This window comes from Panthera onca, chromosome E1, assembly GCF_046562875.1.
Source record: "Panthera onca isolate mPanOnc1 chromosome E1, mPanOnc1 haplotype 2, whole genome shotgun sequence".
NCBI classification, from domain to species: domain Eukaryota; kingdom Metazoa; phylum Chordata; class Mammalia; order Carnivora; family Felidae; genus Panthera; species Panthera onca.
Genome location: NC_138352.1, coordinates 29932103 through 29957102, shown reverse-complemented (window position 1 = coordinate 29957102; position 25000 = coordinate 29932103).

Here is a 25000-nt window from a genome sequence, read left to right as displayed (position 1 = left end):
CCACCCACCCCGGCCGGACCCCCGACGCGCGCAGCCGGCGCCCCTTTCTCTCTTCTTCCCCCCCTTCCTTCACTCACACGCGAGTGGGGCCGACAGCACTCCGCCCGGGACCCGGCCCCCCAAGAGCCACAGCGGCCCAAGGCGGGGGGCGGGCACCCGACAAACGGCGAGGCCTGGTCTCGGTCCCGACACGGTGACGGGGGGAGGGAGAGGAGAAGAGGCGGACGCGCGCTCGGTCGTCCAAGCCGAGGCAGGGTGGGAACCAAAAGCAGCACAGAACGGAAGGTGGGCCGGAGGCTGCGGGGAGGGGGCACGCACGAAGCGAGGACCAGACAGCGCGTGCGCGGAGGAGGGCACGGGCTCGGGGAAGGGCGCGCCAACGGAGACGCGAGCCGGGCCACCGGGTAAACATGCACGGGATCCCACCGCCACCAGCACGAGGGCGGTCCCGCGACGCCCGCGGCGCCAGCCGGCCTCAGCACCCTTAGCGAGCCTCCCCACGAGCCAGGCCCCCCCCCCACAACGCACAGCGCTGGGGTCCGGACCCACGGGACCCCCGCCGCGGGAGCCCGTCTCCAACCTCCATCCGTTCGGTCCATCCCGGAGCCACGCCCCAGGGAAGCGCCTCCCAAAGCCAGGCGCGGCCCCGACCCGCGCCCGCGCGCCACCCGCCAGCGGCAAAGCCCGGAACGGGAGGCGGGCGGGAGACAGCCGCCGCTCGCGCGGCGCAAGGGGGGGGCGGGGCGCGCAGGGGCGCCCCAAGCCCCTCGGGACACACACCGCCACGGGAGAGGCGGGGGGACGCCGCGCGCGTGCGCGCGCGCTCGCACACCACACGCCCGAGGCACACGGGCCCCGGCACCGGACACCGGCCAGGCCTGGCGGGACCCTCCCCCGACTCAGAGGGGGGAGGCGCAGGCCGCGGTAGGCGAAGAGCGGCGCTCGGCCCCACCGCGGGGCCGACAGACCTCCTCTCGCGCGGGAGAGAAGGCTCCGCCTAACACGCACAAGGGCATGCAGTCACCCTGACACAGGTGGCCACTACGCGCACAGGAGGGGGCAGCGACTGGGGGGTTCCGGTACCCCAAGGCACCCTCTCGGATCGCTAGAGAAGGCTTTCTCACCAAGGGCGCACCGCCCCCCACCCAATTCGTCCCCCCCATCGGGACCCGCCAGATAAAAGGCGTTTCTTCCCGGGGCCACCAGGGCCCGGGGCGGGGGAGAAAGGTCCACGGCAACGGAGTGACACAGGGCATTCCTGAGCATTCGCGGTCAGGGCCCACAACGAGGGCCACCTGCCTTCCCCACGCGCGGTTGCTCGTGTCGCCGCCCGGAAGGAGCGCCGCGCCTCCGGGTGAGGCCCGAGAAAAACCGAGGCAAAACACCGGCAGCAACGCGCTGGGCAAGAAACCGACAGTCCTCGCTCAGAGGGAGTTTTGGCCAAGCGCCACGGCGCCGGCTCGGCCCGCCACGATCGCTCAACTCGCCCCACCAAGTCAGCCCCCCGCACCCCTCCGGGCAACAGCGGCCCGTTGCGGGGCGGGGACGACAAGGCGCCCGCTCCCCGCAGCGGGGGGAACGGGTGTGCCTCCCTTCACCGATTCTGCCACCCGCCCACCTCGGGCAACTCCGCCAACGGCGGCGACCCAAAGGGGGGTCCGCTGGGAACAGGGAACGGCGCCACCACTCGGCTTCAGGCACCTGAGACGACCTGGAGCGCTCCAGGGGCACCACGGAGGGCCAGGCGCCACGCGCTCAGCACGCCCAGGCGGCGAGCAGCGTGGCGTCGGGTGCAGCCCCCCCACCACAGGGAGGCCGCCCACCACAACACAGCCAAGAGAGGCCAGCGAGAGTGTCCGCTGCGTCAGCCGACCCCGGCCCCGCAGCGACGGGAGGCCGGGATCGGGCCGGAGTCCGCACCCCTCTGCAACCCCCCGCGCCGCCCACAGGCGGGAAGGAGGAGCATGGGGCCCGCAGGCAGAACGAGAAGAGCGGTCCCACTCACCAGGAGTGTCCGTCCCTCGTCTGACACGGCTTAGGCCCGGCCCGGGAGAACGCGACATCACCACATCGATCGGTTACCGCCACACGAGGCAGTCCTGGGGTGAGGAGGGGGCTGGGGAAACGCCCGGCGAGGACAGCGACCAGAGGAGGACCTGCTTCAGCCTCGCCAGCACCCCTCCCCCACCTCTCCCAGGGAACAGGCAGCCGGACAACCCACAAGGGGAAAAGGGAACGCCTGACACGCGGCACGGAGCCTTGCGAGGGTGGGTTTGTCACGGCCACGGCCGGGTGCCCGCAGCGGGGAGCGCACGGGGTAGAAGACCCACGCCGCCTCCCCACGCCGCCCTCGGGTGCCAGAGACCGGAGGTGGCGCCACAGCCTGAACCACACCTGGATGCACGAGAGCCGGCGCGCAGGCCCAGGCAGACGGCTCGAGCAAGCAGGCGGGCAAAGGGCGGAGTCGGGCTCGGCTCGGCGTCACCGCCAAGCCCGGAGCCACGCCAGCCAGCGGCGACGAGGCCCAAGTCTCTCTTACAGGATGACAACCGCCACACCAGAACGTGTCAGCACCTACCTGGCAGCAAAAAGTACCTCTTTCAGGAGACAAAAATAACCGCGTTGGCAGGCGGGGCCGAGCCACAGGTCACTGGGACCTTCTGGGACCCTGGCCCGGCCACGGGCCCCAAGCATCTTCCCATCACCGCCAAGCAACCCCACCCCCCCCGGAAGTCCCCGGGGGCCATCTGGTCGACCCCGGGACCGACCGACCGACCGACCGACCGACCGGGGAATCGCGGGATGGGGGGGGGGGGATGGCCGGGTAGGCCCTGCCCCGTTACACGTTCGCCCGTCCACGGGTCGTCTCCGGGTCGGGACTTAGAAAAATAAAACACTCCGCGCTGTCGCCTGCGGAAGCCTCCCCGGACCTCGCAAGACCGGCCCCATGCCAGTCCCCGACCCCCGGCTGGGACTGTTTTGGGGGGGGGGGGTCTGAATTGCGCGGAGGCGCCCCCGACGACCGGACCTCAACGGGGATCGCGGGCGCGCCGGCGTTGGCGCCCTATACGTGCTTCCCCTCGCGGCCCGGTCCCCAACTCCGCAGCGGGCCTCGGAAAATCTGGGGAGAAAATCGGGTCCAACGACCGGGAGCACCACGCGTGCCCACGCCCGGGCCCATCGCGCCCTCCGCGGGCTTCCCCTCAAGGCTCAGGACGGTCCTCACCGGCCCGGCCCGGCCCGGCCCAGCCCGGCCCGACCGCGAAGCGGGAGGGAAGACAAAAGACGCCTGGCAGGGAAGGACCGACGAGCGACCCACGGGGCCACAGTCTCCGGGTGGCGGCCCCGGACGGTCCCCGCGGTCGGGGGGGGGGGGGGGTGGGAGGGGAGGAAAGCACCGGCGGGTGCTGGTCGACCCGTCCGGGCAGCCCCCCACCCTGGCTCGCTCCCAGGGAGCGCCGCCGCTACTCCCCCATATACCCGGAGGTTCAATCTCCGGCAAGTGCACCAGCCGCCGGCGTCCCGACGACAGCGGGACGATCACGCCAACGTCGCCGGCCTTCTGGAACTCCGCCCCGGGCACCGCGGCCGAATCGCATCCCTTGCCGACGTCGCCGACGCTCCGGAGGGGAGACGCTATATAAAAGCGGCCGCCAGGTGGCGCCCGACAACCGACCGAAACGTCAGCGGGGACAGCTCGCGATCTCGGGGCCGAGAGGGCGCACAGCCGGCGGCCCGGCCGCCCGATCTCGTCCCGGCCCACTCCGGATGCCGCCTCTCGGTCCCAGGCCGGCGGAGGGCGTCCGCCTCGGGAGCTCCCGGCCGGCCGGCACGGCGCGACCCCGGCAGCCCAAGGGACACTCGAAAAATGCATCGGGGCGGCTGCCGCTGAAAAGGCGGGGGGGGGGGGGGGGGGGCAGACCGGCCACTCGACTCCCCGGCCGGCCGAGGCGGACGTGCGCGGAAAATTCCCCGCACACACCGGGCGGGCCGGGCACGGGCGGCCCAGAGCGGCCCAGGCGGCGCCCGCGCTCCCGGGAGGACTTAGACACATTTCGGCGGGCAGGAAGGGAGGGAGGGAGGGAGAGACGGACGGTAAAACCGAAACCACGCGAGAGAGTACTCCCAGAACAACAACGGACGGACGAGCCGTTTTTATTCTATTGGGTCAAGCGGGGGAGCGTCTCTCTCGGAAACATAACAAACCAAGCTGCGGGGGGGGGGGGGGGACAGAAAGAGGGTGATGGATAAACGAACGACCACGGATAAAGCTTAAGCAAAGTCCTTCGCCGCACGGGGCCACGACGAAGTCCAAAGACCACAAACAGGTACGGGGAACATGGGTGCAAGTGCACCGCGTGGCAAGCGACAAGAATATGGCTTTCACCATTACTGTCCTCAATAAACACCACTACGGGCGGCGGTAGCGCCGGGGGGGGGGGGGGGGGGGGGGGGATGGAGAACGGAAGGAGTTAATAGCCACTCACTAAAAAATGTCCCGGTTCCCAGAGGACCCTACAGTCCAAAGGGGGGGGGTGGGCCCCCGCAGGGAAAAGGAAGGTGTCACCGAGACACACCCTATGCCTCCACCCTCTTAGGGTTTGCAGGTGACCCTGAGGGTGACACTGACATGAGACAGGTTAACCGTACAAGGAGCCAACAAATTGATTTCCTACAAGTTTCACGTGACAGGTAGAGCCCCTCCTGAGGAAACCAAGACCCTGAGAAGTGGCCAAACCTAAACGCTTGTATATTGGGTTGAACAAGGAGAAGCGACGGTGGACGACTAACTGAACTACGTGGGGAGGCTAAAGGATGATGAGGATTTTAAAACCAACCAACCAACCAAGATCTGTTCTCCTCTAGAATTCTCTCCACTTCTCCCCCTGTCCTTGAGGATAAGAATGTCACTCCCCTGGTGGCATAGGAAAGACGGGGGGGGGGGGGGGGGGGGGGGGGGCGGGGGGGGGCACTTCCAGGGAGAAAAGGAGGAGAGTGCTCCGTGCATGCTTCTTGCACCTGCTGGGCAGGAGGGTAGGGGTGGGTGGTTTACTTTGCTTGCTTGCTTGCTTGCTTGCTTGCTTGCTTGCTGCTGCTTTTTGAAAGCTTCTCTAATGTTTCCTTTACATCTAAGTCTTCCTTTCCAGTTTGGCTTTGGACAGGAGGAAGGCAGGCCACATGTTTTTCTGACACGGTGGAGAACGAAGGGTAAGATGAGTGCGGGCCCGTGCGTATTCTTTTCCGTCAGTCACGTGCCGTGGTGAGCGGAGCATCAGCTCTTGCCGGATGGGTGTCTCATTCCTTCGTGAACCATCAGGCAAGATGTCGGGCAAACACACACAGGGAGACTAAAGGTAGGAAGAACGTAGAGAAGACGGGCGACACGTGCCCGAGTCTCCAGAGCGACGATTTCATCCAGGGCACGGCAACGTCCAAGGTTTCCGGACACCACGTTGACGGACGCTTTGGTGCGTAGGTCACTTTGAATCTACAGTGCCACCCTCCGGTCCATTAGCACGTTGCCTCCGGCTCACGTGAGCGAGCGGTGGTGTCGTCGCGCAAAGAGACCGTGGGACTCGTCCCGGGATGGAACTGGGCCAGAGAGAGGGAGGGACGCCGCAGCCCATCGTTGAGCTTCAGGTGTCTGTAAGAGACCGAGTCTCTAAAGTACACCGAGGCACAGGGCGACCCGCTCGCTCGTGCCTGGACGTCTCTTTGTTCTTTCGAGGGGTCGATATCTGTGAGTGTGGTTTGTTTACTTTCCGGACAAGGTGAAAGAACTCTGAAACAGGAAATATTGGCACAAGGGGTCTGGTGGGATGGGAGGGTGCGGGTCAGTCCACGTACCGAGGACACGGGAGGATCGGGCGTCTGAACAACCAGGCGGAGAGGGGAGTTTAGCCTCGGTCATCACGGCAACCGGCACCTCGACAGAAACCACAGAAGGTGCCCAGGACGAACTGCGTCGCAGGAGCCAGCGTGGGCATTGCCCCACTACCCTCAGCCCTCAGCCCTCAGCCCAGCAGCAGGCAGCAACTGTCGTCCGGGTCCAGGCCGCGCCCCACTGCCCTCTTCTCAGCCAGAGCGGTGCCCCGGGAGGGCGGCCCCGGAACAGATACCTCCTCCCCTCCACACACATCTCGCCAACCCCTTGACCGCTTTGCCCGGGATACACAACTCCGCTGTACCCAGGCATGATTTTTCCCGTGGACCGGGGGCCTCCTTGGCCACTTAGGGTGCTCGCACCAAGATGAATCGGGCTAGAGACAGGGACACCTGTGCAGCCCGCTATTGAGCTGAAGGGGCCTCTAGGAGAGGGACTCTCTAAAGTAGCTGACGTACAGGGAGACCCGCTCGCTCGTGGCCGGATGTGTCTTTGTTCCTTTATTTCTTTTCGTGTTCTTTATTATCATGTTTGGTACAATTGTAAGCGGGATTGGGTTGTTTGGGGTTTGTTTTTTCTTTTCTTTTCTAATTTGTCTTTCTGCGGTGTCATTATCGGCGTATACAGACGCAACAGATTTCGGTACATAGAGTTTGTATTTTTCCTGTGGACCAGGGGCCTACTTTGCCGCTTAGGATGCATGCGCCCCCACCCCCTGCCCACCCGCAGCCTTCAGTTCCCCAAACCACTGGAGGACTCGTGGGGGTGGGAGTGGGGGTGAGGGTGGGGGAGGGGTGGGGGGCGGGGATGGGAGTGGCAGTGGAAGGGAGGTTCAGGGCGATTCATTCCAATGGGCCTCATTCAACCCCTTCGTTCAAATGCAGAAAGCTTTCTGTTAAAGTCTGAGCCTGGGGCTTCTCTGCATTGAATGGCTTTCTTCAACTCCCCCAACCCTTAGGCTGCAGTTTCTGAACTACTGGGAGGAAAGGGAGGAAAGGGAGGAAAGGGAGGAAAGGGAGGGAAGGGGGGGGGGGGAGGGAAGGGGGGGAGGGAAAGAAAGAAGGGGTGGGGGAGAGAAAGGGGGGAGGGGAGAAGATGATGTCTGAAGAACTTGCCTTCTCTGGAGCAAAGAGTGTCCCCTCCTTTTCCTAACCCAGGAAACCTCAATAAACCATTTGAGAATCATGGATGTGGAGGATGATATCTTACTATAATGCCTTCCAGGGGTGGGGGTGCAGGTACGTGGAAGGGTAGGGAGTTGGCGAGCGAGCGAGCGAGCGAGCGAGCGAGCGGCATGGTGTGGCGTGGCGTGGCCTGCCGAGTCAGAGTCAGAGGGTGGCATGAAACACGTGATGGTGGTGTCTTAGGGTTCAGAGGCCAAACACAGGCATGGGGCAATAAGGGATAGAGGGTGGGGGAGGCCTGACAGGGGACAATTGTGACCCCGGGCGATGGTCCCAGCGGGCACACTCCTGTAAAGCAACACTAACACTCTATTGATTAGCCATTGACCTCTCCTCCCTCTCCCACCTGCTTCCAAAGGGAAACTGAGTACAGTTTCATTCCACAGGCACTGGCTGTTTCACATGCAACCTTTGACGTGCCACTAAAAGGAGGAAGAAAGATGGACACACATGAAACAGCCCCACAGATGGCCTAGAGGGCGTGGGCGGGGCTCTCATCAGTCAAATTGGGAGTCTGAGTCAGGATCCTGGGGTTGTTTCAAAACATGGAATGGAAGGGGCTCCTGGCTGGCTCACTCAGAAGAGCATGCGACTCTTGGACTCTTGATCTCTGTCAGGGTTGTGACTTCAAGTCCCACATCGAGTGAAGAGAATGTGAAAAATGAATGAAGGAATGAAGGAATGGATGAACAAACTTAAAAAAAAAAAAAAAGGTTGTGGGGCGCCTGGGTGGCTCGGTCGGATAAGTGTCCGACTTGGGCTCAGGTCATGATCTCACGGTCCGTGAGTTCAAGCCCCATGTCGAGCTCTGTGCTGACAGCTCAGAGCCTGGAGCCTGCTTCAGAATCTGTGTCTCCCTCTCTCTGACCCTCCCCCATTCATGCTCTTTCTCTATCTCAAAAATAAATAAAAGTTGAAAAAAAAAAAAAAGTTTGCAACGTTTATGTCTTTAAAACAAATGGAATCGGTGGGGTGCCTGGGTGGCTCAGTGGGTGAAGCATCCCACGCTTGCTAGATTTTGACTCATGTCATATCTCAGGGTTCGTGAGACCAAGCCCTGCATTGGGTTCTCACACGGACAGTGCAGAGACTGCTTGGGGTTCCCTCCCTACCCCCCCATACCTCCCCCATAAACCAATAAATAAACATCAAAAACATAAATCTTAAAACACTACAACAAATGGAATGGAAAGAGAGAACGCAACGAGGAGGATGTGAATGTTGCACCTAATACCACTGAACTCTACGCTTATATATGGTGAAAAATCTCAATTGTAGGTGATGTCTACTTCTAACCACAACTGAAAGGAAAACGACAAAACACCGGTCCTTGGCTCACAGTAAGGGAATTCCTGGATTTGGTCCGAGAGGGCCTTCTCATCCGCCGTGTGGAAAACTATGGAATGGTTTCTTCCTCTCCAGGCCGATGACCATTGCCAACGACAGTAGGTGTAGGTGCTGTCCTCCTACCTGTGAAGGAAAGGCAGGAAGAAGTGTAGCATTTAAAAGCATCTTTTAAACGCTGTCCACCTTTCCCAGTTTGTCCCCTCACTATGTCTTGCTTACCTTTTATAGCATTTACCCTATGTCGATGCAAAATGAATGAGCCTTTTTAAAAACAATTTTAAAGAGGAAGGAAAAGAGTTTCATTGGAGCCCAAGTTAGGAGGGCTGACGGGGATACGCAATCTTCACAAAGCAGTCAGTCATCTGGGGAAGGCCTCACATTGGGCATACATACAGCTTACCAAAAAAAAAAAAAAAAAAGGAAAAACAGGGCACGGGGGCGGGGGGGGGGGGGGGGGGGGTTGGCCGCAGATGTTAGGAATCATCATGAGGAGAAAGAACACATTCCAGAAAGTTACAGACTTTATCTTCTGTTTTTAGTATGTGCAAGGCTGTATGACTTCAATCTTATGGCGACCAGGAAGGTTTTTGTATTGTTTTCTTTTGTTTCCCTTATCTTTATAAGCCGCCTTTGGAAGCCCCCTTTTTTAGTTAGTTACGTTTAAGAAAAAAAAATTTTTTTTTTTTTTTTTAACAAACCAGACATACAATCTGTGCTCAGGACAGAAAAAGAGCTCATGCTTTGAGGTTTTCTGGAGTCCCTTTGACCTCGGTAAATATTAAATGTATAGCTTCCCTGGGAGAGCACCAACATAAAAAGTTTAGAATTTCCTTTATCATTTCCCCGTCTTGATCGATAATCTTTCCTCAGAAATCACGGACGATCAACCTGATGTTTTTATGTCCCTCAGTGCCAGGTGACTGTCTTGTCTGCCCTGGGTGTGTCCCTCCTTGCTAGGTATGAGAGAGAGAGAGAGAGAGAGAGAGAGAGAGAGAGAGAGAGAGAGAGAGTGTGTGTGTGTGTGTGTGTGTGTGTGTGTCTGTAAACACACATATATGTCTTTGAACCACCTAGGGTTCCTCGTTGGGGTGAACTTATTGTAACATAAATGGTGGGAAACTCAAAAGTGACGTATGTTCTCTGTAAGTTCCATTGACCAGCAGACATAGTTCATGTGCTTGGCTCAGATGGTCTGCCTTTGTATTTGGCAAAGCATTTTTAACAGAGAGACAGGGACAGCAACACACTTTCAACAAGGACAATTTGAAGGAGCCAGTGCAACATTGGAATACACTTCAATTGACAAAAGAATGAAATCCCAAGAATCCTTTACATACCTGTTGATAAAAGGGAAGGCACATCTGTGATTATTGATGAGGAAAGATGGAGCACCCACATTGAGGAAACATACCTGTCATGCATATTCCCAGGTTTGCTTAGGGGCGGAGACTTAACATGAGAAGGAGGCAAAATTTAGTCCCTGATGTCAGGAGGTTACCTTAGGACACGGAGAAGGGGCTGTGGGTATGCCCCGAGAGCTGGTATAACCTGGATGGGGACTTAGGCTCTTTCTCTCAGGGCTGTGCTGGCTTATAGGCTGCAAGCATATCGGTGGACCTTGAGTCCAGGCTTCTTCAGAGACAGCTAGAGTTTGTTTGTGGGACCTGAAAAGACACAATAGCTGATTAGGGGCAAATAGTTCCCTGAAGAACAAGATTTAGGTTCTCTGCGAGAGAGAGCGAGCGTCAGCCTCCTTAACCCTCCGTGGCACAGTTTCAATTGCCCACTCCCCACTCCCCGCCCCCCACACTCACCCCCAGCCTCTGGAGTTTGGATCATTTCCCAATGGTAAGGAACAGGGACGATGATGGGTGATGGCTCGGGCTAGGGCTATCCGTTTATCTCCCCCGGTGAGAACAGTTTCTGTAAATCTCACCTGTCACAGGCCTAGGTGCAGGGCTACACAGAAGTTGTGAAGGGAATCGAAGGAACATGGAGTCAGAGGTGTTAAGTTTTCTTCCCCTTTATAAGTTTCCATTGTCGATCCCTCATTCCACTTCTATGGAACAGGGATGGAGGTCCACCTTCTGAAACTATTTCAAGCCGAATTAGGGTGTGGCAGGGGCTTTGGAAGGGAAGGATTTGACAGGGTGCAGGTCACAACTTTTGCTCCCTTGTGCTAATTGGGGGTGGGGGGGGGGTGGGGGGAATCAGAGATAGTTCCTATCTGAGATCTTGGGTATTTTTCTGCATAGTTTGGTACTGCATCATATCCTGAGATTTCTCCCCAAGTGTATTCTAAGGAATAGTAACAGTATAGTCAAACCCAATGTTATAACCACCTTGTGGGGGGAGGGCGCGGGGGGGAAGGTTGTGGTGGTCAAGGGCCTCTTACTGTACCCAAGTGAATTGCTGTCTGATTTTATTTTTATGTTTTTTTTTTAAATCTTATTAGGTAACCTTTACACCCAACGTTGGGCTCGAACTTACAACCCCAAGATCGAGAGCTACACGCTCTACCGACTGAGCCATCCAGGTGCCCCTGTTTATGTGGGCTTTTGTTGCTGGGGCACCTGGGTGGCTCCGTGGGTTAAGCATTGGACTCTGGCTCCGGTCAGGATCTCGCCGTTCGTGATTTCGAGCCCCGCATCCGACTCTGTGCAGACAGCTCAGAGCCTGGAGCCAGCTACAGATTATGGGTCTCCCTCCCCCCCACCCCCTCTCAAAAATAAATATTAAGAAACTTATAAAAATACAAATAAAATATGGGTTCTTATTTCTAAAGAGGAGCTAATACAGTTGCAGCAAGTGTTTGTGAACTAGCTTTGACTCTGCCTCCTCGTTCAGCAAGCAATCAGGTAACTAATAAGAGGTACTTCTACAGAAAGAAAAGAACACCACGGGTTAATGGGTAGAACAACTTATAAACCCAGTGTCTAAGTCCCAAGTGCGGTCAGTGAGAAGGTGTCTAGATGCCAGGCTCGAAGCATCCTCAGCTGGAGTGGGAGCAGGCAGGGGGCAATCTGACCGATTTTTCTGGCATGTAGTTCAAATGTCTCATTTTGGGGGATTCTGAGTGGCTCAGTGGGTTCAGGTTCAGTATTCAAGTCTGGATCTCCACTCAGGTCTCAATCCCAGGGTCGTGAGCTCAAGGCCCCAGTTGGGCTCCACACTGGGCGTGGTGAAGCCTACTTTAAAAACAACAAAAACACAACAGCAGCAAATGTCTCGTTCTGAATGGCCCATAGAGCAACAGGCACACAGATTGTCTACAACTGTGGCAATTTCTCTGAAGTTTATCTCCAGTTGTCCAGCTTTCCTTTGCAGGGCTTCAGGGAAAAGGGCCATTTGAGTTCTTCAGGATGGTAAGAAGAGGATGGGAGAGGATTGGAAGCCTGAGTTTGAAGAGTCATAGTCAGATATTCGAGGAAACCAGGATTCAGGATCCAGCCCAGTTTTAAAGGCAAACAACAAACAGTCAAAGAAAATTAATTAACCAGAACTAGAAGTTAACATCCACAAAAGAGCTATTGAAATACAATCTTTTTCTATCGAGACCCCTCCATTCCTGTCAAAGATAGCCCAATGAAAACTAATTTGTTTGTAAAATAAGTCCAGTGTTAACAGACATGGCTTCAGTATTGACATAAGCACAGCAAGAATAGCGATTGACCATATAGTATTTTGTGTATTTTCTCTCTTCTTTTCCGCCTGCCTGCCTTCTTTTTATTTATTTTTTTTTTATGGAGTTCTTTTTTTCCTCTTAAGTTAATTCCTTTATTTTGAGAGCTGGGAGGAAAGGGAGAGGGGGAGAGGGGGAGAGGGGGAGAGGGGGAGAGGGGGAGAGGGGGAGAGGGGGAGAGGGGGAGAGGGGGAGAGGGGGAGAGGGGGAGAGGGGGAGAGGGGGAGAGGGGGAGCTCTGCACTGTCAGTGCAGAACCCAGCTCAGGGCTCAAATCCATGAACCATGACCGTAGGTGAAATCAGACGCTTAACCGACTGAGCCACCCAGGCCCCCCACACACCAGAATTCTTTACACTGTCAAATGTACGAATGTATCTCATCATTTTCAGAAACACGTTGTGGTGTTTGGTTTTGTTTCTTTTTTCTTTTACTGTACAATTTTTAGCAAGTCATGAAACGGGCGCCTGGGTGGCTTTGTCAGTTAAGCATCCAACTTCGGCTCAGGTCATGATCCCACGGTTCGGTTCGTGAGTTTGAGCCATGCATTGGGCTGTCTGTGCTGTCAGCACAGAGCCCGCTTCGGATCCTCTGCCCCTCCCACCGACTCCTTCTGTGTGTGTGTGTGTGTGTGTGTGTGTGTGTGTGTGTGTGTGTCTGTCTCTCTCTCTCTCTCTCTCTCTCTCTCTCCTAAAAATAAAGAAATAGGCTGGAAAACAAATCTTCAAGGAAAAAAAAAAACAACAAACGATGAAACATGTTTACTAACAGACCCAAGTATCTTTACTGTTTTTCTGAATAAAGCCAAAGACCAAACACACACACACACACACACACACACACACACACACACACACACAGCAAAACAAAAAACAAAAAAACAAACAAAGAAAAGAAAACGCCGTAGGTTTAGTAATTCACAATTTAGTATTTTATCTTCTGTGGAAAAGACTCAGATGTCTGAAGAACTGAACCTAATTTACCACTTAGCAAAGCTTTGAAGTTACAGGTCATGAAAGATTTGGGAAGCCATTTTAAAAGTTTACAAATAGGGACTCCTGGGCGGCTCAGTCGGTTAAGCGTCCGACTTCGGCTCAGGTCACAATCTCACAGCTCCGTGAGTTCGAGCTCCGCGTGGGGCTCTGTGCTGACCTCTCAGAGCCTGGAGCCTGCTTCGGATTCTGTGTCTCCCTCTGTCTCTGCCCCTCCCTCGCTGACATTCATTCTCATTCTCTCATTCTCTCTCTCTCTCTCTCTCAAAAATAAATGGTATAAGGAAAAAATTTAAAGGTTTACGAGTAAACATTTTTGTGTATTTAACCTATCTCCTGTCAACATTCACCCACGAACACTGTATGCGAGAGACAAAATCGACCATCGTTTGAAGTACTTTTTGCTGACAAACTGCAACGGGTACCAGTGAAGTCATAAACTGAAGTCACATGAAAGCTGATTAGGCCCCTGCCTCGGGCCTGAACCCTAGAGTGCGTGTCTGAGTGGAACAAGGAAGGGCGTAAGTGTTTGTAAAGTTTTTTTGATTTTGTTTTTGATACCTGTTGTAAAACGAGGGAGAAAACGTGTTATGTTGTTTGTAAAGGTCACAGAGATGTATATTTTGAGGACCACAATTACAGGGTCAGTATTGGGACGGAAGCAAGGCCATGACCGGAGCTGCCCACCCCAAAGGCTTGTCATGCAGAGAGCACCAAATTCAAGCCATTTTACAACCACCACCACAAAGAATAAAACCTAACTATCTGCATTGTATTTGATATCGACGGCTCCGAAAATATGTCCATTTTAAGTAAGCAATCACCCTTCCATGGCCCTTAGTACCCAAGACGTCACACCCGTGTCCACTAAAAAGTCAAACGATCTGTTTCCCCACCATCAGGCTCACACGGGAGGCCCCACCACCGGGGATGGCCTAGGAGATCACTGGAGCCACACCAACTGATGCAGAAACAGGGGGAGGGGGAGGCGGCCAGGGAGCCGCCGGCCAGGCCCCAGGCAGATTTAAAGTTTTGGACTCACCTTTTTGTGTTTCTTTCATCTTTTTCTTTTGCGCCTCCAACTCCGCGTCCGCGTCCACCTCCTACTTCTTCTTCCATCTCTGTCTCCTGTCTTTGCCTCCTGCAAAAGTGGCTTTGTCTCTGGTTGCTTTTCAGCCCCCTGTGGAAGAGGTGAAGGAGGAGCAGGCCGTGGGGTGGGCACCCATCTTGGCGCTTGTGCTCGGGGAGGAGGAGGGGCGGGTTTAGGATCACTGGCATCTGTCTGCCTTCCTCCTCTTCCTCATTCTTCTGACTATTGGGAAAGGGTGTGTGGGTGTGGGTGTAGCGGGGAGGGCAGGTGTGTTCAATTTTTCTCTCTCCTCTCTCTGGGCCATCAATTGTGTCCCTTCCCGTGAGGCAACTTTCTTATGGAGTAACATAAAACTCTGAATGTAGAGAATTTCACACACACACACACACACACACACACACACACACACCCCACACCCATGCCCCGTTCACGTGAATGTGAAACACATTTGGGTTTGTTCTGATCCTCCTGAGTGTTAGAATGCCCAATGTTCACAAGAGCTTGCCTTGAAACACAGTAACGGAGCTCGGTTACAAATTGGTGTGAGCAATAGCATCCAGAGGTAGAGAAAACATCTCACATGGATAACATCTATGTGGCCATAGATCCACAAACAAGATGCAAACCAACATCAGCCTCTGTTTCACTCCTATTTGTGGAGAGGACGCGAAAGACCCAATGGTCAAATCTCCCCCTTTTATAAAAACAAATCCAATCGCACGAGAGCATTACCGTGGATGGATCCCATCGTGCAGGTGTTTTCCATTTCCAATGAGAACACAGCCAATTTGGTGCAAAGAAGCCAAAAGCTGCGGCAACCCACAAACCAAATGTGGCCCGGGATATCTCCGTGAGCGTCCCTTCCTCCCCAAAAGCCGGGGCTTCGCTGATGGAACCAAAGGGCTTCCTAGTTTCTGGCTGCATCGTCTCACGGCCAGCTTTCTCTAAGGGAGCACACAAGAAAACTCATTCAGACACCTCCAAAGAACCCCATCTGGGCCATCAGGGACTCAGGTGACCTTTCCATGTTCCCATGTAAGTAAGCACTTGCAAGTATAGGCTCCATATGTCCTATACGTGTAGCCTGCCGAAGTTTCCTTTTGGGGATGGGTGGTTGCTTTCTCCACACTTAGAGCAAGGTTATTAAATGGTGGCGGTCACGGTGGTGTTTTTTCCTCTTCCGTAAAGAGTTACAAGGCGGCCATTTCGTGGGAGCGAAGCGGTAGCTGGGCTGCTCCTGGATCCCTCGCCGCTTCGGGTTCCCTGTCAGGCTTCCTAGCAGCGGCCTAGCGGAGAAATAAGAGCAGGTGTCTGAATGTACTCGGGTGACCAAAGATGAGAATGACGAGCCCATCGAAATGCCATCGGAAGACGACGGGACAGTGCTGCTGTCCACAGTGACAGCCCAGTTTGTCGGCAGCACGTGGACTGCACTACCGGAATCCAGCGTCTCAGCGTATGAGAGGTGTCCGGCTGGTCAAAGACATTCTGCACATCCCTGATGCTGGCTGGGGAAATCCGGTAGCGGATAGTCGTCAACTTATCCCAAAGATAGCCACAGAAAAAGGGACGAGACAGGTGCCTGCTTCTTCAGCAGTGAAAGTGAAGAGAGCCATCCAGGGTACGTCAGATTTAAGAGTGTTGGGTCTCCCGTGGAAAACAACCGAACAGGATCTGAAAGAGTATTTTGGGAGCTTTGGAGAGGTTCTTCTGGTTCAGGACAGGAAAGATATTCACACTAGTCCTTCAAAGGGTTTTGGCTGTGTTCCTTTTACGTAATAGGAAACCCAGGTGAAAGTCATGCGATCAAGGAACGATGGTGTGACTGCAAACTTCCTGAATCTCATCCAAGCCCAGATGAGCTTTTGAGAAGCAGGAAGGCGTTTGTCGGGTGCCTTACAGAGGGACGTGACTGCCTATAAGCTGCAGCAGTTCTTTTGCCAGGACTGAGAAGCGGTAGACAGCTTCATTCCCAAACGGTTCCCGGACTTTCCCTTTGTTACATTTGCAGATGATCAGGTAGCCCTCGCCCTCACCCTCGCCCTCTCTGATATTATTATTGAATTTATTTTTCTCAATGTACCCCCAAGGTACTTAGCCTATAGGGCAACAGTGGTTTGAGGAGGAGAGTCCTTCATACCCCTCGCCCTTTCAGCCCCCGCCCTGGCACAACCCCCTCCAGGAGCCCTCTGTTTGTTCCCCTTAGGGAAGAGCCTCTTACGTTTTTGTCCCCCTCCCTGTTTGTATGTTATTTTTCCTTCCCTTCCCTTCTTCCCTTCTTCCCTTCCCTTCCCGGGTTCCCTTCCCAGAGTTCCTCTGTTTGGGAAGTGAAGGTCCTCACACGGGTGAGGTCCTGTGATACATGTGTTTCTCTGAGGGACGAATGTCACTTTGCATGACACCCTCCAGTTCCATCCAGGTACTTGCAAATGGCAAGACTTCATTCCCTCTGGTGGCCGAGCACTGCTCCGTTGTAGATGGATACCACCTCTTCTGTATCCATTCATCCATCGATGGACATTTGGCCCCTTTCCATACTTTGCCTACCGCCGATAGTGCTGCTATGCACACTGGGGTGCGTGTGCCCCTTGGAAACAGCAGACCTGTATCCTTTGGCTAAGTACCTAGTCGTGAAAGTGCTGGGTCGTAGGGTACTTCTATGTGTCATGTGTTGAGGAACCTCCTCAGGTCCCTGGTTCTGGAAAGAACTCCGATAGTGGTTCTAAATCAGGTGCGGCCATCGGTTGGGGACCCCCATCAAATGCAGAGTCAGGCAGCGGTTTTCCTGCAGGCTTTGGCTCAAGCACGGATTCTAAATCTTCCAGCTGGGGAATTTATACAGCGGGGTAGGTATAGACTGGTAGGAATTCAAATTTTTCTAAACACATGGTAAGTGTATTTCTTTTTTTCTTCTCTTCTCTCTCTCTCTCTCTTTCATTTTCTTTCTTTCTTTCTTTTTTTTTTTTTAAACATTTATTTATTTTTGAGATACCGAGAGAGACAGAGCGGGAAGGGGAAGGAGCAGAGAGAGAGGGAGACAGAATCCGAAGCAGGCTCCAGGCTGTCCGCACAGAGCCCGGTGCAGGGCTCGAACCCACAAACCGTAAGATCATGACCTGAGCCGCAGTCACACACTTAACTGACGAAGCCACCCATGCACCCCACCCATGGTTAAGTGTATTATAAAACCCATCCATACTGAGAGTTTTCAGAATCAGTACGTTCAGCGTGGGGTATATTCACCACTATTTTTGACATTTTTCTTTAGAAAGAGAGGCAAAGCTAAATGAATTTTAGAAGTTTTGTTACATGAAGTGTTGAAATATCAGGTGTTTGAAAGCGAACTGCTGTTTGCCTGATTGGTTCTCGTTCTCTCTCTCTCTCTCTCTCTCTCTCTCTCTCTCTCTCTCTCACACACACACACACACACACACACACACACACACACACACAGGCTACAATGGACATCAAAGGATTTCTCCTGTAATATTGTATCCCTGGACTCGTCAAGTGAATTCTTTGTGCGTGTTCACTATGGAAACCATTCATTAGAAGTACATTCTTTTTTCCTTGTTTTAATTGGAACCCCACCACATTATTTCCCCACCCCCGGGAAAACCTCCTTTTTGGAGATCATGGTGTCACAGTGTTTGGTCTTTTTGCTTTCGTTTTTAGTTTGTGACACTTGTCTCCCTTCCTATGCACAAGTACAGTATGAAGCCTTCATTGAATCTGTGCCGTTCATCTCATTTCAAATGTTTACGGGAGAAGCACTTCATTGAAAGCAGTGCTGTAAATATTCTGCCATAGGAAGGAATATTTCCGCCTACGTGCTTTCTCACTCTTGAATTCGTCTTCACACCATACAGGCTGTGACTTTGACGGTGGGTGTCCCGTTTGTATCCGCTACCCTTTATTTCGCGGAGTCGTATCAATGCTATGAATGCAAGGGTGTGCTATGTAACCAGAAGGCTGTTAGAAGTTCTGAAACCTTGTGTTTTCTGATCCTCGTGTTCGACCGACAGTGGTGCCGAAGTACGAAAGGCTAGTGTGAGTGAGAAAAGGAGAGAGTGCGTGCAGAGACTCCGTGGCGGTGGCACACGATGGATAGATTTTTTTAACCTGGTGAGATGCATCTCTCAGTCCCTTGAGCTCGGTGCAAGAGCGTGCCGAGAGCAACGATAGCAAATGACATGCGAATGTTTTCTGCATCCAAAGGACATCCACACCCGTTGGAAGACGTTGGAAGACGTAAAGAGAGTTTTGTTCTCAGAGAACCCCGTTAGTTGGATGTGTGAGGTACTTGTATTTCCCCTGCCCTTCCGTCAGCTGCTGTGAACACCGTATGGTGTGTGTTCTGTTCTGTTCCCGATCTGTTAAGTGTGGTCCCGTGAACACGGACTGAGCTTGTGGTGTGCTTCACGGGAATACTCGGAAGCAGAGCTCACCAGTGAGCTCGGGGTGTCACCACGAAGGCCGGAAGTTCTAATGTCTGCCAGGTAGCCATAAGAATGTGGTCTAATGCAGTTCTGTGTCCCGTGCTTGGATGGTCTTTATAAGAGTTGTCAGTGTTGGGAATTCTTAAATAGAATGGATGAAGGAGGAAGAGGAGGAGGAGGAGGAGGAGGAGGAGGAGGAGGAGGAGGAGGAGTTGTTGTTGTCGTTGTTGTTGTTGTTGTTGTCGTTGTTACGAGGTATAATGACGAAAGACACGGCAGAAAATTTTTACAGGGTTTACTTTCTGTTTTCAGTATGTGCAAAGCTGTATGACTTTAATCTTTGGGGATCCAGGGAGGTTTTCTTCCATTTTCTCATCTGTATGTTTGGAAGGCTCCTTTTTAATTCTCAACTGACTGACTGACTGACTGATGGATTGGTTTTGTTTTTATGTCCTCTTCTCACCCAACATAAGGCCCAAACTCACAGCCTGGCAATGAAGAGTCACCCGCTCCCCTGACCTAGCTGAGCGAGCCAGCCAGCCAAGTGACCCCTTTGATCCATTTTTGTCGTTGTTGTTTATTTAAATGAAGCGGACATGCAACGTGTGCTCAGGACAGAAACAGAGCACACGCTTTGGGGTTTGGCAGGGTCATTTGGAGCTTGGTAAATGTTAAAGCCTAGCTTCCCTGGGAGCCCAGGAGCAGGGTCCACAGCCGTTAAAAGTTGACAATTTCCTTTATCGATAGCCATCGAACAGATGATTTATTGAAAACACGAATCTATGGCAAAGATCGTTCTATGGTCTGTGATCAGGATATAGGAAGAACCGGATGGCTACAGCTCCCACCTCACAGACTTCATGTTTCAGTTGGACGTAGAGGCAGGGAGGGAGGTGAGGCAGGACGGCAGGGAGACAGGGAGGCAAGCAGACTGGCAGGCAGGCAGGCAGGCAGGCCGGCCGGCGGGCCGGCGGGCCGGCAAGCAGGGAGGGAGGCAGGCCGGCAGGCAGGGAGGGAGGCCGGCAGGCAGGCAGGCAGGCAGGCAGGCAGGCAGGCAGGCAGGGAGGGAGGGAGGGAGGGAGGGAGGGAGGCAGGCCGGCAGGCAGGCAGGCAGGCAGGCCGGCAGGCAGGCAGGCCGGCAAGCAGGGAGGGAGGCAGGCCGGCAGGCAGGCAGGCCGGCAGGGAGGCCGGCAAGCAGGGAGGGAGGCCGGCAGGCAGGCAGGCAGGGAGGGAGGGAGGGAGGGAGGGAGGGAGGGAGGGAGGGAGGCAGGCCGGCAGGCAGGCAGGCAGGCAGGCCGGCAGGCAGGCAGGCCGGCAAGCAGGGAGGGAGGCAGGCTGGCAGGCAGGCAGGCCGGCAGGCAGGCCGGCAAGCAGGGAGGGAGGCCGGCAGGCAGGCAGGCAGGCAGGCAGGCAGGAAGGCAGGCAGGGAGGGAGGGAGGGAGGGAGGCAGGCAGGCCGGCAGGCAGGCAGGCAGGCAGGCCGGCAGGCAGGCAGGCAGGCAGGCAGGCAGGCAGGCAGGCAGGGAGGGAGGGAGGGAGGGAGGGAGGCAGGCAGGCAGGCCGGCAGGCAGGCAGGCAGGCAGGCCGGCAGGCAGGCAGGCAGGCAGGCCGGCAGGCCGGCAGGCCGGCAGGCAGGCAGGCCGGCAGGGTGGCCGGCAGGGAGGCAGGCAGGCAGGCCGGCAGGGAGGGAGGGAGGGAGGCAGGCCGGCAGGGAGGGAGGGAGGCAGGCAGGCCGGCAGAGAGGGAGGGAGGCAGGCCGGCCGGGAGGGAGGCAGGCCGGCCGGCAGGGAGGCAGGCCGGCCGGCAGGGAGGCAGGCAAGCCGGGAGGCAGGCAGGCAGGCCGGCCGGCAGGCAGAGAGGCAGGCAGGCAGGCCGGGAGGGAGGCAGGCCGGGAGGCAGGCAGACCGGCCGGCCGGGAGGGAGGCAGGCAGGCCGGAGGCAGGGAGGGAGGGAGGCAGGCAGGCAGGCAGGCAGGGAGGCAGGCCGGCCGGCCGGCCGGCCCGGCGGGGAGGGAGGCAGGCAGGCCGGGAGGCAGGGAGGGAGGGAGGGAGGGAGGGAGGCAGGCAGGGAGGGAGGGAGGCAGGCAGGGAGGGAGGCAGGCAGGCAGGCAGGCAGGCCGGCAGGGAGGGAGGGAGGCAGGCAGGCAGGCAGGCAGGCAGGCAGGCAGGCAGGCCGGCCGGCCGGGAGGGAGGCAGGCAGGCCGGGAGGGAGGCAGGCCGGCCGGGAGGGAGGCAGGCCGGCAGGGAGGGAGGGAGGGAGGGAGGGAGGGAGGGAGGGAGGGAGGCAGGCAGGCAGGCAGGCAGGCAGGCAGGCCGGCCGGCAGGCCGGCAGGGAGGGAGGGAGGCAGGCAGGCAGGCCGGCCGGGAGGCAGGCAGAGAGGCAGGCCGGCAGGGAGGCAAAGAAAGAAAACGTGGCATCAGGGTACCTGGTGGGCTCAGGTGGTGGATCGTGCCACTGTATCTCGTGGGTTGCGAGTTCGAGTCCCACGCTGGGTGTAGCGCGCGCTTACAGTAAAATCTTTGAAAACCCATCCACAAATACAGGAATAAACAAAACATGGTATCAAAGGGGAGTAAGTGATTGATCGATGGGGGGTGGGGATCAAACGGGAATATGTGTCTAACCCGTAACCTATTCTTTATCGACGCTGCTTTCACTATTTTGCCCCGATGACTTTTTCCACAAGCGGTGGTCCCACCTGAGCGGGCTCCCTTCATCTTAAGATGTTCTGCAGCGAGAGGAAAGGCGTGAGAGGCAAAAGTTAGGCGGATCCATACAAATAAAGACAATCATCGTTTCTGAGACCAGTAGCCAAAGCTCTGCCTCCGTTTAGGATCCAATGTCGTACTTATCTCTTTAAAAACAGAAATACATACATAAAAACCAGGCAGGGTCGTTGGCTCGGATAAGGGAGGAAGCTGAAATGCAATCATGGAGAACAACATAGGGGGTAAGAAGTTGCAAGCCAGAGCGATTTCACCACCCCCGTAGCCTTTGAAATGATGATTTGGTGTCTTCGGATACAAGAGAGCTCACCCTACGTAGAAGGTTTCCCACCGCTTGTCATGAAGTATCGGAACACCACAAGCGGATTCCCGTGCTACCAAAACCTCTCTGCCAACATAATCTGTAACAGCTGCATTCTCTTGTATCGTGTGAGTGTAGCGTCATTCATTGCACCACTCTGCCATTGTTTGACCTTCCAGCGGATTGTAATTTTCATTTCTTTCGGCGTGCGTGTGGGTATGCGTATCGGGCTATCGAAAACGATCTAGCCACGTTCGGTCCTCTTTTTCTCATTTCTCATAGATGAGTGATGGCGTCAAAGGATACACCTCAGGAAACCCCACATGGAAGAGAGGCAAAGGGAAGGGGGGGGGGCAGAGTGCTTCTGTGTCCCGTGCCGCCCCCCCCCCCCCCCCGCACTGTCCCAACACACCAGTCTCCCCTCCTCCCCCCCCCCCCCCCCGTTCCAGGTGTTGGAACAACCCGGAAGTGCCTGAATTAGGGGAGTTCTTTGACGGGGGGGGGGGGGGGGGGGAGGTTGGGGAGCACCAATGTTTGGAAACATTGCAGGGCTACCAAGAGTCAGTGTCTAAGGTACTTGGGGGGGGGGGGTGAGGAAGAGGGGGGCGTGGGGTTTCTTTCTCTTTGAGGTGATGGAAATAGTTTGGAATGAACAGTGATGGTCCCATAGCTTTGTGAGTAGTAGCCTAAGATAGCCCGCTGAAGTGTACACACACCTATACATTTGTTTACTTATTACGTATGCATTCATTCCAGTTGAGTGAGTGGGAGAGAGAGGGGGTAGGGAGGGAGAGAATGGATCACCAGGCAGGCTCCAAGGTGTCAGCACAGAGCCAGATGTGGGGGCTGAAATTCAAGAACCCCGAGATCATGACCTGAGGCGAGACTGGGACACCTTACCGAGTGAGGCACCCAGGTGCCCCTGAACTGTTCGCTTTTACAAGGATGGGAATTTTGGCATGCGAGTTGTGTTTCCAGTGTTAATAGGTGAGGAAACACCTAGAATAGTAAATGCGGGCGGGCGGGCAGGCAGGCAGTCGATGTTTTCTTTTTCTTTCCCTTCTGGGCTTCAGAGGGGGATGGCGAGTGTGAGGGAGGGAGTCCATGACACTGGGCGTAGGTGTTCTTGTGAGCTGAGCGGCTTGGGAAGTTCCCCGAACTACATGACCCCACAGGAGAACAGGAATTCCTTCTCGACGGCAAGAGAGTGGGCGACTAGCACCGCCTGAGTCTGGCAGAGCCTCAAATCTAAGTCGGGGTGGGGGAGCACTTCTGCTGTCCTACCGGTCCTGACCCTCCCTGTCTGTCTGGGGGCCCCTGAGCCGCAGGGGTGGTGTTTTGAGTTGTCCCTCTGTGGTCGTCTTTTACACCAAATACTTCTGTTGAAGGTGCTTGGAGAATAACACAGGTTGGTATTTCCAAAATGACCTTGAGATCCTATTCTCTGCCCCTCCGCCCCTCCCGTGCGCGCGTGAAGACACCCACCCACACACACCCCCCCCCCCCCCGCCCCCGCGCACACACCCCACCCCTTCCCATTCCTTCTAACTACAACTGTTCCTATTTCCATCCATGTACTCCCAGACAGCTTCCTCAAGCCCCACCGTCCACCCCGTCGACCTCTTTGGGTAGTATAAAAGCGACCAACAGGCAGGGGGCGTCCGGGCACCACGGTGGTGGAGTGAGGGAGTCCGTGTGTGACGACTACGGGCGGATCGCAGCAGAGCGGCCGGGACGCAGCACCTGCCTCGCCGGCGCACAGTCTCGTCCCCAGCCACCTGGGTCAGTAGCGTTTCCCGGCTGGGGTGGGGGGAGGGGGACATGGAACGGAGGGCGCACCAAGAGGGCTTTGTGGATCGAATGGACGCCTAACCGAGACCCTCCTTCCTGCCACCAGACACCGTTTGTGGATGGTCGTCGTCTCGCCGTCACGCAGCCCCCACCAGTGCTACAACGAAAGAAACGGGTGTCAAGGATAGTAATGCAAACGAAGGCGGGGCCGATCCGATCAGGGGAAGCGGCGACAGGAGTGGAGGTGGGAGGAAAAAAAAAAAAAAAAAAAATCACGGGAAGAAAGGACAGGCGTGGGCCAGGGCGGTCGCACCGGGGGGGGGGGGGGGGGGGGGGGGGGCAGCGGGTCAACGCTCGTCATCGAACCCGGGGACTCGGGTGGACGACCTCACCGGGCCCAGAGTCGCTAGCGATCCACTGGTTTCCTAAACTTTGGGGTAGACGGCCGTGGCGAAGTCCGGCGTGCTGGTCAACCTCGGGGACCAGCTCAACGGATCCCCAGGTCATGGGGCTTGGCCGTGCTGGTAGAACTCGGGTCTCCTCGAGTCCCGGGCACTCAGGCAACCGGGGTTCGGGTCGCCGGTGTGCCGGTCGGCCCCGGGGCTAAGGGGTCGGGACTCGGGGCTCAAGTGATCGTGTCCCCGGCCCCCGGCGTGCCGGTCGATCTCGAGCCCCGAGTCGCCGGGTCGCCGGTCCGCGGTGTGCCGGTCGACCTCGGGTCTCAGATCCGTAGATCCCAGCGTCCCCGGTCCCCGGCGTGCTGGTCGACCTCGAGCACCGAGCCCCGGGGCCGCGGGGTCGCGGTCCCCGGCCCCCGGCCCCCGGCGTGGTCGACCTCGAGTCCCCGGTCCCCGGTCCCCGGTTCCCGGTCTCCCAGTCCGCGGTGTGCTGGTCGACCTCGAGCGCGGAGTCGCCGGTCCGCGGTGTGCTGGTCGACCTCGAGGCCGCGGGTCCCCGGCGTGCTGGTCGACCTCGAGCGCCGAGCCTCGGGGTCCTCGGCCCCCGGCGTGCTGGTCGGCCCCGAGTCCCAGGTCCCCCGGTCCCCCGGTCCCCCGGTGTGCTGGTCGACCTCGAGCGCCGAGCCTCGGGGCCCTCGGCCCCCGGCGTGCTGGTCGACCTCGAGTCCCAGGTTCCCGGTCCCCCGGTCCCCGGCGTGCTGGTCGACCTCGAGTCCGCGGGTTCCCGGCCCCCGGCGTGCTGGTCGACCTCGAGTCCCAGGTTCCCCGGGCCCCCGGGCCGCGGTGTGCTGGTCGACCTCGAGTGCCGAGCCTCAGGGGTCCTCGGCCCCCGGCGTGCTGGTCGACCTCGAGTCCCCCGGTCCCCCGGTCCCCCGGTCCCCCGGTCCCCCGGTCCCCCGGTCCCCCGGTCCGCGGGTCCCCGGCTCCCGGCGTGCTGGTCTACCTCGAGCGCCGGGCGCCACGCGCCTCGTCTCGGGTCGCCCGGTCCGCGGGTTCCCGGCGTGCCGGTCGGCCTCGAATCCCGCGTCTCAGGATCCTCAGCCCCGAGTCTCGGCTCGCGGGTCGACCTCGAATCCCGAGTCGCCAAGTCGCCGGGTCTCCCAGTCCA